This window comes from Metopolophium dirhodum, chromosome 2, assembly GCF_019925205.1.
Source record: "Metopolophium dirhodum isolate CAU chromosome 2, ASM1992520v1, whole genome shotgun sequence".
Taxonomy (NCBI): Eukaryota; Metazoa; Arthropoda; class Insecta; order Hemiptera; family Aphididae; genus Metopolophium; species Metopolophium dirhodum.
In genome coordinates this window covers 10,145,283-10,158,991 of record NC_083561.1, presented here as the reverse complement: position 1 = coordinate 10,158,991, position 13,709 = coordinate 10,145,283, and the positions used below count along the sequence as shown (strand labels likewise).

The 13,709-nt window shown below is 26.8% G+C and overlaps 1 protein-coding gene across 2 annotated transcripts in view; it reads right to left on the bottom strand.

Annotated features, from left to right (window-relative positions):
* The window catches only part of LOC132939151 (protein artichoke), a 241,829-nt gene extending 228,538 nt beyond the window's left edge, over positions 1-13,291 (bottom strand). For both annotated transcript variants that reach the window (XM_061006176.1, XM_061006177.1), the window contains exon 1: positions 13,133-13,291. The gene's annotated coding sequence lies outside the window, so the exon portion shown is untranslated. The remainder of the gene's footprint in view (positions 1-13,132) is intronic.
* Positions 13,292-13,709: the final 418 nt, after the last annotated feature.

Below are 13,709 nucleotides of genomic sequence, written 5' to 3'. Positions count from 1 at the left end.
AGTTTAAAAATATATGATAAATAATCACCACTCAAGAAAGAGCTCAAAATTCCGTCATCCGATAAATTACATGATTTTATTAGACCACAAGTCAATTTCACGTGTATTAGAAAAACTATAATAATATATTCGTATCTTTGAAACCCTACGGATCATGGGTAAAGTATTCGATCAAACTCGGGAATTTTTTAACACTCCTCGTCTCCTCACACTTAAAATAATATATATGTCATAATATTTTATCCCTATATATAATTACCTATATTATGGAATATGAAACACAAATCTATAGATGTAATTCAATTTTCAAATAAATTATCTCCAAAACCTAAAACAATGATTTTAATTAATTTAAAATTGGATTTAAAAACTAACATAGTACATGAACAATATTCTAGAATTAATGTATAATTGTATGATGTAGTTTATCAGTATCTAACGTTCATAAAAAATAAAAACTATTTAAATACCTATTTTGAAAAACACGTAACAGGCAAATTACATTATTTTGAAAGATATAATATAAATAATATACTAGCTGATCCCGTGCACTTTGTTGCCCGTTAAATGTACCAACTCTATATGATTCAAACTTTGTTCAGTTCGTTATTTAATATTCGGTGTATGGTGTTCAAAATTTATCTTAACTTTTCTGTTGCCTGGAATAAAAATTCTGATTCATAGCAGTATATTATCAGGTAGGCAATCTACCTGCGGTAGATCGCGGACCCAGTGCTGTTTGTACGTAAGTGTATGATTTAACTCTACAGTATCAAAGTTATACCAAGTTTGTCGTTTTTACTTGATTCCACTTACGGTGGATTAATATAATCAATTAATACAAAATCCTAACCTAACCTATAACCGTACTAAAATCCGATGAATAAAAAAAACCAAATTTAACCCTTTTAAAATTAACCTATCTTCTTCCCAGAGGTCTAAAATACACACAAACATTCATGTATATATATATATATATATATATGTATATTGACAAAAAATAATAGTGAAAATCAACAGACATGCCCGATTAACCAATAACAACCAATATATAATACACTATTATTATTTTAATCTGCAACAATAAACTAAATTTTTATTTTATTATTTAGTTTATTTTTTTCTGGACAGATGTCACCACTGTTGTATTTTTGACATCCAGAGTTCCTACTTTTCCGGTGAATTTTTCTAAAATGTTCTTTCATAAGAACCTTCTCCGTGATATATACTCTTTCGCTTAAAAAAAAACCAAGAAGATCTGATAAATAGTTCCAGAGTTTAGCCTGTAGAGAGATTTTCATTTCACATTTATATAGTTAGATTAATTTCAACCAAAATCAATGAACTCATTTTTATAATAAGCCAAATATAAGGAAGAAACGATTTAGACGTAATTAAATAAAAGTAAATTATGATTTTTTTATAAAATATGACGTGTATTATAGGTTTATTCAATAATTATTATACCGATTGCCGCCGATTGGTTATTACTAAGTAAGTATTAATATTTATTTATTTTTTTACATAATATCCCTTTAGTATAGATAAAGTTTGAAAATATTATATAGAGATCTTGTTATAAGGTAATTATTTCGGATAATCCGGTAAAGGGGAGCCGGGTTCAACTGTTGACAGGAAGAAAAACATTTTGCAATAGATATGTAAATATGTAATACATTTTTAATACTTTGTAGGCTTCACTTAAGCATATTTTATAACAAATATATATATTTATTTCAAGAATTGTTTTTCAATATTATATTTTATGAGAATTTCAAGCTTTGTGCATTATAATTCATAATCATATTATCAATACATTTATTGTAATTTTCTTTAAGTAAGTAAAATGTAATTATTGATTTTTTATTAGAATATAAAATTTATTATTATTAATTCTAAAATTGTTCATAAATGTAAATAATTGTAAGAAAAATGTTGATTTGTATATTTTTTTATTTTTTTTAAATAGTACTTTAACACGAAGCGACGTCTCGTAACACCGCCTACAGTAAACTGAAAAGTCAAAACACTATGGTTAGAAGAACAAGAACAGTTCTATACCGTAGGAATTGTTAGATTAGGTTTGGTAGTATATAATCAGTACATTTAAAACAAAAGACAAAACCATATTCAAAACATAAATGGTGAGAACATGAATAATATGAATAACAATAACAAATAATTAATAACATTTTTTAATAGCTTAGAAACATAGATGTATTGAAATATAGATGGTAACATTGTTTCAGATAACGACCATTGTCTATTGAGTAATGTTAACAAAACTATAGGTAACATAAAAATTGAACAAACATTTTAAAGAAGTTATAATATATGGTTATTATAATAAAAAAGGTAGGTAAGTGGATGTCACGCTGCTGTACAGCAGGTTACAAGTGGGCCACTGTAATGGATGGTGTTAAATTTGAATTCAATGATATAATATCATTGTATAAGAAAAACGATTCTCAGCGAAAACTGTCAGTCAGCCTATGGTATTACTAATATATTTGATGATATTATTGTGAATAAAGTAATTTATATATAACCTATTTACGTGGATCCTTGTTTTAAATTTTCAATCCTCAGCTATAAAGTTTGAACATCTTATACATTTTTAACTACAAAATAATTATTAAATTTTAAATTTGAGAAATGTTGTCAAAATACGAACTTTAAATGATTATAAAAAAAAAATTGTGCCTTTGTATTTTTAATATTTTTCAACTGCTATTGTAAAAATATATCAGGAGCCTTATATTAAATTTTCGCGCTTTTTTATCCAACAAATAAAATGTTATTGATATTTATAGGAAAAAAAAACAAAAAAAATTAAAAACTGACAATGTCTATAAGCAGCTCAAAAAAAGTCAAAATATTTTCAAAGTGTTATGGCGTAAAACAAATGAGAATATAAACATTCAGTAAAATTTTCATATAACTACAGTTATTCGTTTTTGAATAACAATAAAATAACAATACCGCTACATGAGAAATCGAGTGAATATCCAACATTGTGAAAATATGAACTTCAAACGCTCGTAAAAATTAAATTTGACATTCTTATAGACATTTTTTTTTGATAAAGGTAGATAATCTTATAAGGAATCTTGTATTACATTTTAAAAGCTTAGATTTAAAAAGAAAAATTTTTATGAATTCTGAACTCAAAATAAGCTGGTGATTTTCGTGATTTTTCCATATTTTGTCAATTTTTGAACTTAAAATGCTTATAAAAAAAAACTGTGACTAAGGATTTTTAATATTTTTCAAAAGTCATTGTAACAATATAGTAGGAGCCTTGTAGTAAATGTTCAAACTTTTTTACCCAAAAAATAAAGTTTTATTGACATCCATAGAAAAAAAGACTAATAAAATTGGAAACAGAAAATGTTCCTAATTAGTTTAAAACAAATCATAATATTTTGAAAATTTTATCGTGTATAGAAAATGCTAATATAAATGAACAGTGAAAATTTCATGTGTTCATTTGTTTTATAGTTACACCAAAATCGATTTTGTGGAAAACCAATTTTGCGTAGAAATTCCCGTTTTTTTCTTAATCTTTATGTTATTTTTCCCGGCGCTTTTGAAAACTATTGGATAAACTAATTTTAAATTTTAACCTCCTCATTGCACCAACGATATTCATTTTCCTATCAAACAAGATACTGAAGTTGAAAATCCAATTTTTTCGACTACTTATCGTGTACACAGACACAAAAAAAAATTTTAAAAAACACACATCATTGTAAAATCAATACATTCATCGTTTCACTCAGAATCTAAAATGTAATCCATAGGATGGACCAACGTGTTTTTGAATTTCTCTGTATTATCAATATGATCCATAATTCTATATGAGCCTATATGGGGGACATCGTGGATCTTGTACCTATTATAATATTATTAAGTCACGCATTAGTTTAGAATTAAATTTTTTTTTAACTCCCATACTTACTAAATTTGAGTTACTAGAATTTATTAGTTGAGCATTACACAAGTGCCATTGTATTCGTTATTGCCCCTTTTTCTGGATTTTATTTGTAGACGAACATATATTAGTATATTAGTACATAGAATAGTATATTATTAATTATTATTTATTCATAATATTAACTTAACTTTAAACTAGGTCCGTCTTTTCATGGATAAGTGAATAAAATATAGCATTCCAATAACAAGTTAAAAATAACAGGTCACTTTTAAAATCCAATAAATTTAATATTTTTCAATGAATGCACTGTAACACATATTTTAGTATCTTAAGAAGCTTTGCCTCGATAGAAAAATATCGTTATTATTAAAGGATCCGTGGTTTTCTAACTCGGCTAAAAACGTGATTAAAATTGGTTGTTATTGTTACAGCTACCCTATACTTAAAACTTAACTTATGATCGAAGTGGATTTAAAAGGATTTGATGAATATTTTCAAAAATAATAAACAGGTTAAGACAGTATATACCCCCAGAGAATGAGTTGTAAACACCGCAAAATTAAAGGATGGCAGTAGGGCTTCATTTGGTGACCCAAAAGGAAACTAAAGCTAATTAGTATTGTTTTAATTGGAAAAATAAAAATACGACATGGTCCAATGGGCAAACATAAATGCTTTTACTCCCCTACACATTCATTATGGGCATTAAACTAAATATTATTCAATGGAAAGAGAAGTAGAAAATAATTTTTATTTTTGATAGAGGGTGTTAAAATATTTATTTTATTTTCCATTTTACGAATAAACTTTGATTGGGTATTCATTGTACAAACCAATGCTCGCTAAGCTAATCCTCTTTTATTTCATTTTTAATTTGAAAAATATAAAGCAAATTCTGAGTACAAAAGTTCAATCAGTTTGTATTATAATTAATTATACTAACCATTACAATTTGACACTAATTATGATTTTGTTTGCGCTTCACAAGCCATTTAGGCTATTTACCACCAAAATAAACTCGTTCAATACATTCCTATTTAATGCTGTTTACAACGAATTATATAGATGGATAAAAATATATATTTGGCCAATAACCTGATCGTTGCGATGCCAAAAATATATATCGAGTGATATTATTTTTAAATAATATATATATTATTTAACATTTTAACTACCATATAGATTCGCGTACAAAATGAAATATAAACATAATTGCGTAAGTTTATATTATAATATAATAGATATTAGATATAATCTGGGCCAGATGGGGCCTACTAACTACAAGCGCATTCGAGATAATATCACTTACTAGTAGTGTATATTTATTGCTTACGACTACGAGTCGAAATTGGAGGACTCATTTCTATAATTTCTCCTTTTATATTATACTTTTCAAAGTATCAACAAAGTATTTTTTCTAAGTACTCGTATATATATTTTATACAATTACTTTGAATTACGACAATGATCAAATATTTAATAAAAAATGGTTTTTGTTTAAGAGTTTACAATTGTTGGCTATATTCTGCGTAAATATGTAACGCTTGATGTAATTTTCATGTTTATCGACTATCCATTAAAACAAAGTAAAACATTAGGTAGGTACATGATACATATACATTATAATTTATAGCTAACAATGTAATTTCTTTAATAATAAACTGTATAGTACCTACCTATACAAGTATAAAGTAGCCATATAGAAAGAACGTTACTGATTTTTTTCAAATGGCAAATTGGTGGCAAAAATTAATTAACTATAAAAATAAATGTTCAACTGCTGCCTGCAAAAAAGATCCAAGAAAAATATTAATTTTGTACAATATGCAAGAGTCAATAAGTATTGAATATTGGAATACAAAGAACTATTTAAACAAAAAAAATTTAATTTTTTTTTTATAATTTTTAATAATACCAACGTCAGTTACAGAAAGCTACGTGTGATTCATTTAAATAACATAATCTCACTAATTATGAAGTTCTTACAAGATTATTATTATGTATATTTTATTTATTGAAGCACATATGTATTTAGTTTCAATAGTATTAAATCCTAAATAAGTATATAATAAAAAATCTTTGTTTTTTTTTTTAATAAGAAAAACTTTAATTTGATACTTATAAGCCAAATAATAAGTTGAGTACAATTTTAGTAAACAATATATTCAAAGCAACATCACCAACTATAAACAATATTTTCATACGATTAAAATAACTGTGTAATTAAATTTTAATTTACAAAACCAAGTGAAACTTTGGCCAAAAGTAATAATAAATTTGAGTTAGGTATTAATATTACTTTCGATTTCTGAGAAAATGAATGAACAAGAGTTATTGTTATTAATTTTTGTACTTCTTGAGTGTAGCAAGATAAAAAGGATTTTAGTTAGCAACGGATAAGACAGAACCGTCAAGTAAGAACTGTTTTAATCCGTTTCAGACAGACTTATGACTGCTGCAAGAAAAATAAAACTAATAGTCGGCTATCAAATTCTGATACCAGCATTAAAGGATTTCACTTATTGCCGTGCCTTCACCTTTCGTCTTTATTTATCCAAATTCCAAATATCAAAAATGATTTTTAAGCCTATAATAAGCTCAGTTTTTCAACCTAAGAATCTATGAATTGACTATAATTTAACCAAAAAATTCAATAAATCAAAAATTAATATTAAAATAGTAAACATAAATTTGTTTGAATTATTCAGTCTAAATTGTATTGGTATTACCAATAAAATAAAATAAATTATCATGCTCAAATATAAATTAACTACCACGGGTATACCTATCATGTAAATGTAAAGTCAAACTTAGATCTTAACCTTTAATTTAGTGATTAATTAGAAATACTGTTTAGTGCATTAATAATCCATATTATTAACTCGGGAATCATATTTGATACCTGGAAATTTATATTATGATCCATAACAATATCATCTTACATAAAAACAATTTATTTTTAAATAGTTTTAGATACGTATATGTACAATAACATAATAAAATGATTATGTTTGTAGACAAGAAAAGTGTATAGGTACCTACAAGGAAGTACAAATTTAGAAAGTATAGCGCACCAAGCTCTTCAAAAACAAATATTACTTTATATCTATAGTATCATATTGTTTTCTGTATATAATATCTAATAACTATACTTATACAGATACTTCAATATATAAGTTATTATATTCGTAAATAATTATTTTAAGAATATACTTTCAGTGCTCAAGTTGTACTTTTTCTCACTATGACACTCACTACGACACTTCTCAAGTGGTGAACCCTTCTTGCAAACAAAATATACTCATATAGTCATATATCACAAAAGAACGTAATAATAAACAATAACTTCATTTAGATCTTATTATGTCAACTACAAGCTATCCAACTACTAAAACACTTACTGAATGAACAAAATTGTAAATATCCGATGAAATATTATCATACAATTAACCTTGCGCCTGATGATTAAATCGAAAGCGTCATAAAATAAAATACATTTATTAGTTAATTAATTAAATAAAGTACTAGGCGGATCTCCGAGTTAACCATAGAAAACAATCAAACAAACGTCTATTGTACTACTAACGTAGCCAACATAAAGGCTTTCTAGAATTATATTTTAATGTTTCTTTACATAGTCTAATGTTATTAATCTTTAAAATATGTCTTTTCAGTTTTATACAGTACAGTATAAAAATTATTTGTTTTTAAACTATTTATAGAAAATCTATATAAAAAATAAATAACATCATTATTACATGATTCTTCTTACCGACGAGAAATTGTATTCACTTACCATAAAATGATTCTAAACTGTTTACATGTATATTGTATAAACAGTTAATGGGAGTTGTAATTTTTATTAAAATAAATTTAAGCAGATAATATTAAGCCCTCGAGTTTTGAAAAGTACCTCAATTGGACCATTTCGTGGTATATAGACAGTAGTAAGTGATTTGAAGAACTTATTTAGATATAAATATATATATATATAGGTTTATACCATACAACTAAAGATTAAAATTAATGATGGAATTTAATGATTTGATCAATTCAAACATCCAAAAATTGAATACAAGTATTCTGCTAATAAAATTATTAGGTATGTATACCCCTGAATTCTAAGTGTACTTATTTAACATTAAACGCTTTGATGTATTTTATTTATTCGATTGTTTACAATTTTAAATTCTGAACGGATTTTAATTATATCAACAATCATTTAGGTAGATACCAAAAAAATTTTAAATTAAAATAAATATAAACTTATGAAAATATGGGTAATCATTGTCAACGTACTAATGAGAAGCATCGGTGTCTCGAATTATTATATTGTTAAAGGTACATGCCTTTTTTGAAAAGTTGGTTTGAAGAATATATTCTAGATACGATTTATCATTTATCCTGTAAATATTAATCGCAGCTGAGTAGGGAGACCAAATGTCCCACTGTCCAATAATAAGAACGAAACAACGTGTTACACAAAGCAACAAGGCATTTTGAGCATAAAGGCTCCTGAAGTGTCGTTGGATAAAACCAAGTACGCATAACGATTCATATTACAATCAACGTGAGAACAGATATCAAGGAAGGACACAAATATAGAAACCCTAAGTATATTTTAATATTTAAATAATAATATAATGAGTAAACAGTTTCATCAGTGCTTATGAAACAATCGGATGAGAAAAAATCAAAGACGTATGAAAAAAATATTTACACGACAATGCAAAAATAGATTTGCTTATAATTTCATATTTAACAGGTCAGAATTCTTGATAATTTAAAAAAAACCCTCTCAGTTGTAAGAAAACATTTTTTTAAGTAGATTTAACAATAATGTGGCATCACTTAGATTACAGCTTACCTATATATCGTAACTTAATTTTTAAAAAAGCGGGTAAGTGGATGTCGCTTTGCTGTACAGTAGGTTACAAATGGGTCATTGTATAATGGATTGTATTAAACTTGAATTCAAATAATTCAATGGTATAATATCATTGTATAAGAAAAACGATTCTGAGCGGAGACGGTTTGTCAGTCTGGATATTTTATATTGTTATTATTTATTATATCACGTAAGTTGAATTAATATTATAATATTATAATTTTTTATTCATTTCTATGATGATAAATCAAGCATTAGAAATTAAAATCCCATTTTTAGCGGTTTTTTGTAATTTTTCGGTAGCACTAAATAACTATGAATAAAATCGAAAAATGACCTCTCTAAAGGACCATATTTATCTAATTTTCTAAAAGATATATATGGTACTATATGTTGAAATCGAAGCACTCCTTCTGGTAAAAATTTTGTATACAGGATATAAACAAAAAAAAAATTTTAAAAAAACACCATTGTAAAACCATTAGCTTCCAGCTCACTCCGCTCAGAATCTAAAAGATACACCATTATTATTGATTTTGTTTTTCTGTCCTATTGCTTTCCGTTTATTTAGATTCTTATAAACATAAAATGTTTTTTTTTTTTAATTATTATTAACTATGTAGAATATTTTAAAATTATAAAAAACATATTTACAACATTTCATAAACAAATAATTCTACAAATTGTATAGTTGCACTTACGTGTACATTTATCTCCAGTAAAGTAACCAATCACTGACATACCGAAATATACCTTTCATATTAAAATTATTAGCTTATCAGTTATCAGTTATCTTTATGTTATATAAATCTGGACTAGGCAAAATGCATGTAGATACCTTATACGTCTTCTAGTCTTGTAGATTAATTATCAGGTCAACAAAAAATGTCAAATTAAAATCTTGATTTTCACACAAAACAAATAAAAATTAATCCAGTATAAACTTGGAAATTATACAATTTTTCTAAAACTTTTTATTACTATAAAAAAGTAATTAAATTCAAACTCTAGTCTTATTGAGAAATAATTATACGATCAGGCGTATTTTTCGTTTCAGAGACATTGAGGTTTATAAACCATGCCATATAGTTATGTATATAAATAATAAATAAGTTTGATATTGCCTATGGTAAATAATAATTTATATTTCCATTTTCCAAAATCCACTTGGATATGAAGTTATTTGAATACTTAAACTTTTAAACTAAGTATCAACCTTTTTATAATTAAATTCATGATGTTATTATACATTAGAGTTTAAGCTTTGAATTGTAAGTTTATATAACCCCGCTATAATAATTCCATTAAACTGAATACATATTTTGCGTATTGAAAATTATTTAGATACCTATACGAATTTAGTTCTAAATAATTAACAATGTCAATATAACTTATAAGTTAGATAGGAACTGTGAGTTCAAAATCCAATGTACTACAGTTTTTATTTTGTCGTAATTAAAAAAAAAAAACGTCAAGAAATAATATAAATCTAATACAATGAAAGTATATTATAATATTATTATGATTCAATGCTGTGTTATTGTTTATTATTCATTTAGATTGAAATTGTTTACTGATACTGATAAACATTCCTTAGCAGTTGCACTATATTTTTGTTAAACAAAAACCTGAAATATTATTAGTGAGAAATTGTAAATTCTGTCTCTTGCTCATATGAATGCGACAAAATAGTATAAAAACCATTGAATATATTTGCATTATTTTATTCGTGACTATAATTTATTCTAAATAGCAATGTTTTACAATAGTTAATATTTCATTTTTATTGTTGGAACATTAGATAACTCGTGAGATTCAATGTATTACACACTTATATAAAAGTTTGTAACAGAAAAATGTTTTCTTTAATTTTTTAATTCACGTATAGAATTGTGTTACTGTTGTAGAAGAGAAAAAAATTTACGTTTTTTATTTTAGTGAAGCGTTTCTTGAAATACTACCACCTTAAAAAAAATGATATCCAAATAACAAGAGAGAAACCTGAATGTGCGTACGCATAATTTGTTTAGAGTAAATCCGCTATAAACAAACTCTAAAAGCTTTAAGCAAGGGCAGAGGAGAGAAAAGCAAAATAAATACCAGCTAGATTTACAAAAAACAACAACAAAGAACTAACAAACGAATTTTGCTTTTAACCCGTAAATGGTGAACCCCACCTCGCAAGTCGTGTATAATGTATATATAGATATGAAAAGGAAAAAAACATGTAACTCGTTTCAGATGTATTTTACGAAACATTTATTATGTTGATTTGTGTACGTAATACAGAAGACATTCGGAAACATAATTCTTTACGATTGCACTTCACCGAATCCTCTAATTGCATCTAACCTAAACCAACATATTACTATAGTAATATACACCATAATATATAGATAAATACGTCGATGAGTCGGCCAACCGAACTGTCGTCGGGGACCACGTGAAATAAAATAATAATTAGGATCGAAATAAAGCACATTTTTTTTTACTCTGAAATATAAAATTGTATATAATGTGCTTGTAATAAGAAATCCGTCGAAGTCACGCACTCACGCGATATGGCGTAGAAACGTTAGATTAAATGTATAACTTATCATCTGCAAACTTCTGAAATTCGTTCAACAACAAAAGCGAAAGGGGTTTGTTTCACGAGATCTATAGTCATCAACCAGCTAGACTTACGCGCTGCGTCGAGAGGGTAGCCATGTGTTTTCCCAGAGGAACAGAAAAAAAAAAAAACAAAAACTATTTAACTGTTTCCGAAACACTTCAGACCGAGACCACCACACGCGTACGCACTTGACACCCCGCAAATAAAACACTTAATATAGAATAATATTCAAAACAAATATTTATGTTTGTGTGGGTTAATTGATTCGCGTACATCACAATAATGTCTCATTTTATCTAAATCGTAACAAATCCAATTGGAAGATTTTTTTATCTCAATACGGGCACACGGCTAACAAGAATAATATAGTATTACCGTCGGTATATATTTAATCATTAATATCAGTGATGTATCGATAGTTGTGTGAATGTCGAGTGCATACATACGTTTTCTAAACGCTTGCCCTTATTAGGCTAAAATACATATAATATAGTAATTCAAAATTATATAAATGTTCCGATAAAGAAAGTATATTTTCTTAAATCCTACATTGATCTATGTACAACATTGTTAATCACTTTAATGCAAAAACTGAATTAAAAAAAATGTATTTTTACTCGTAGGCAAACTTTTCAAGTGAATATACATACCTATAAGTCATTATTTCAAAAGTAAATTTGTTCCTGCATAAAAACATTTTTTAAACTCAAATACTGACAGGATATTATATACAATTTACAGAATATAAATACATGGTATTGGACATTTATCTTCCTTTGCTCACTTCGGACCAATTTTAAACCAATATTAAATTATTACTTTAAATTTGATAGCATTAATGAATCATTGCATTCAAAAACGAATTTTATTCCTATTTTACAAAAAAACGTTTATTTTCAAAACATAAATTGATTTAAAATCTCCAAAAAGAAATCATACGTTTCAATTTAAATCCTAAACATCCAGCATCCCAATAAAGTTAAGTCTAAAAGCATTGTTTATTGTTAGTCAAGATTTTTGAGTTAGGTACCTTAAGTAGGTATAAAACTACTGTAAAAAAAAAAGACATTTTAAACTAGTGTACAATGTTGTACAAAAACATAGCAACATTAACTATTTTTAGGAATATTTATTTAAAAATTAGAACATTGGTATAAACATCAAATATACTGAAGTTTATCAATTGAAATCAAAAAGTTATCTTCAATAATATTGCAGAAATTGGGCTATAAACGTTGATCAACAAAAAAAAAGATTTTTGAGACTAGAATTATTTTATTAAAATAAAATAATATACAAATGAGCTTATCCTAACTATGACTGAAAATCGTGTTCGAAATTAAAGTTTGAATTACAACAACGGCTAAAATTGACTGAGTTTAAAATATAGATAGGTAATAATATTAGTATATTAAAGTTTCTACATAGTTCAACAATTTGTCGATAGTTTTCAACTTATCTCTAAACCACCCTATTGGAATTTTCCAATAAACATCTTACTATATTATAAAAAAAAAAAAATTGACAAAAACAGTAAGTACTTATATATGATAACAATATGTACCTACAACGACGACTGTTTAAAAAATACATACCAGATACGCACGTATTACGCGCTGGTAAAACCAATCACTATCATTATAATATCATATTGAATTTAAAATCCCAAAACACGAATCAACCATCGACTTACCAATTTTCGGACGGTAGTCGTCCAAAAGAAACGCACTTAATTTGTCCTGTCTCCGTTGTCGGGCAGACCACGCGTGACACGGACGAACGACGTCAATTTATAGCACGCGATATCGCCGGAAGCCGATGCACCGGAGACCGAACGACCGAACGTGTGTGCGCGAAGCGTGAGCGAAAACTACCCGAAGCGGCGGCGGCGACGAGACTTTGGACCGCGGCACCAGTGCTGCCTCCCACGACGTCGTCCATCGTCATATTATTATTATTATTATTATTATTATTATTATTATTATTATTATTTCGTTGTCACCGTACCGGAATTATTATACTTATACCAGACACTGCCGCCGCCGGAGACATTGCCCGGAGACCTGCACCGATTTCCGTCCACGATGTGTAAGTATACACTGTTAAAAAACAAGAAAAAAAAACAAATTTTTTAAAAATACATTAGTTACGCGGAGACGATTTGTCCAAGAGTTTCTACCGAATTTCGTGTATTTTTATTATTATTATTATTATTATTATTAAAACGACCGACTAAAAAACAGCAGTCGCACGCGTCTACTTTATATTAT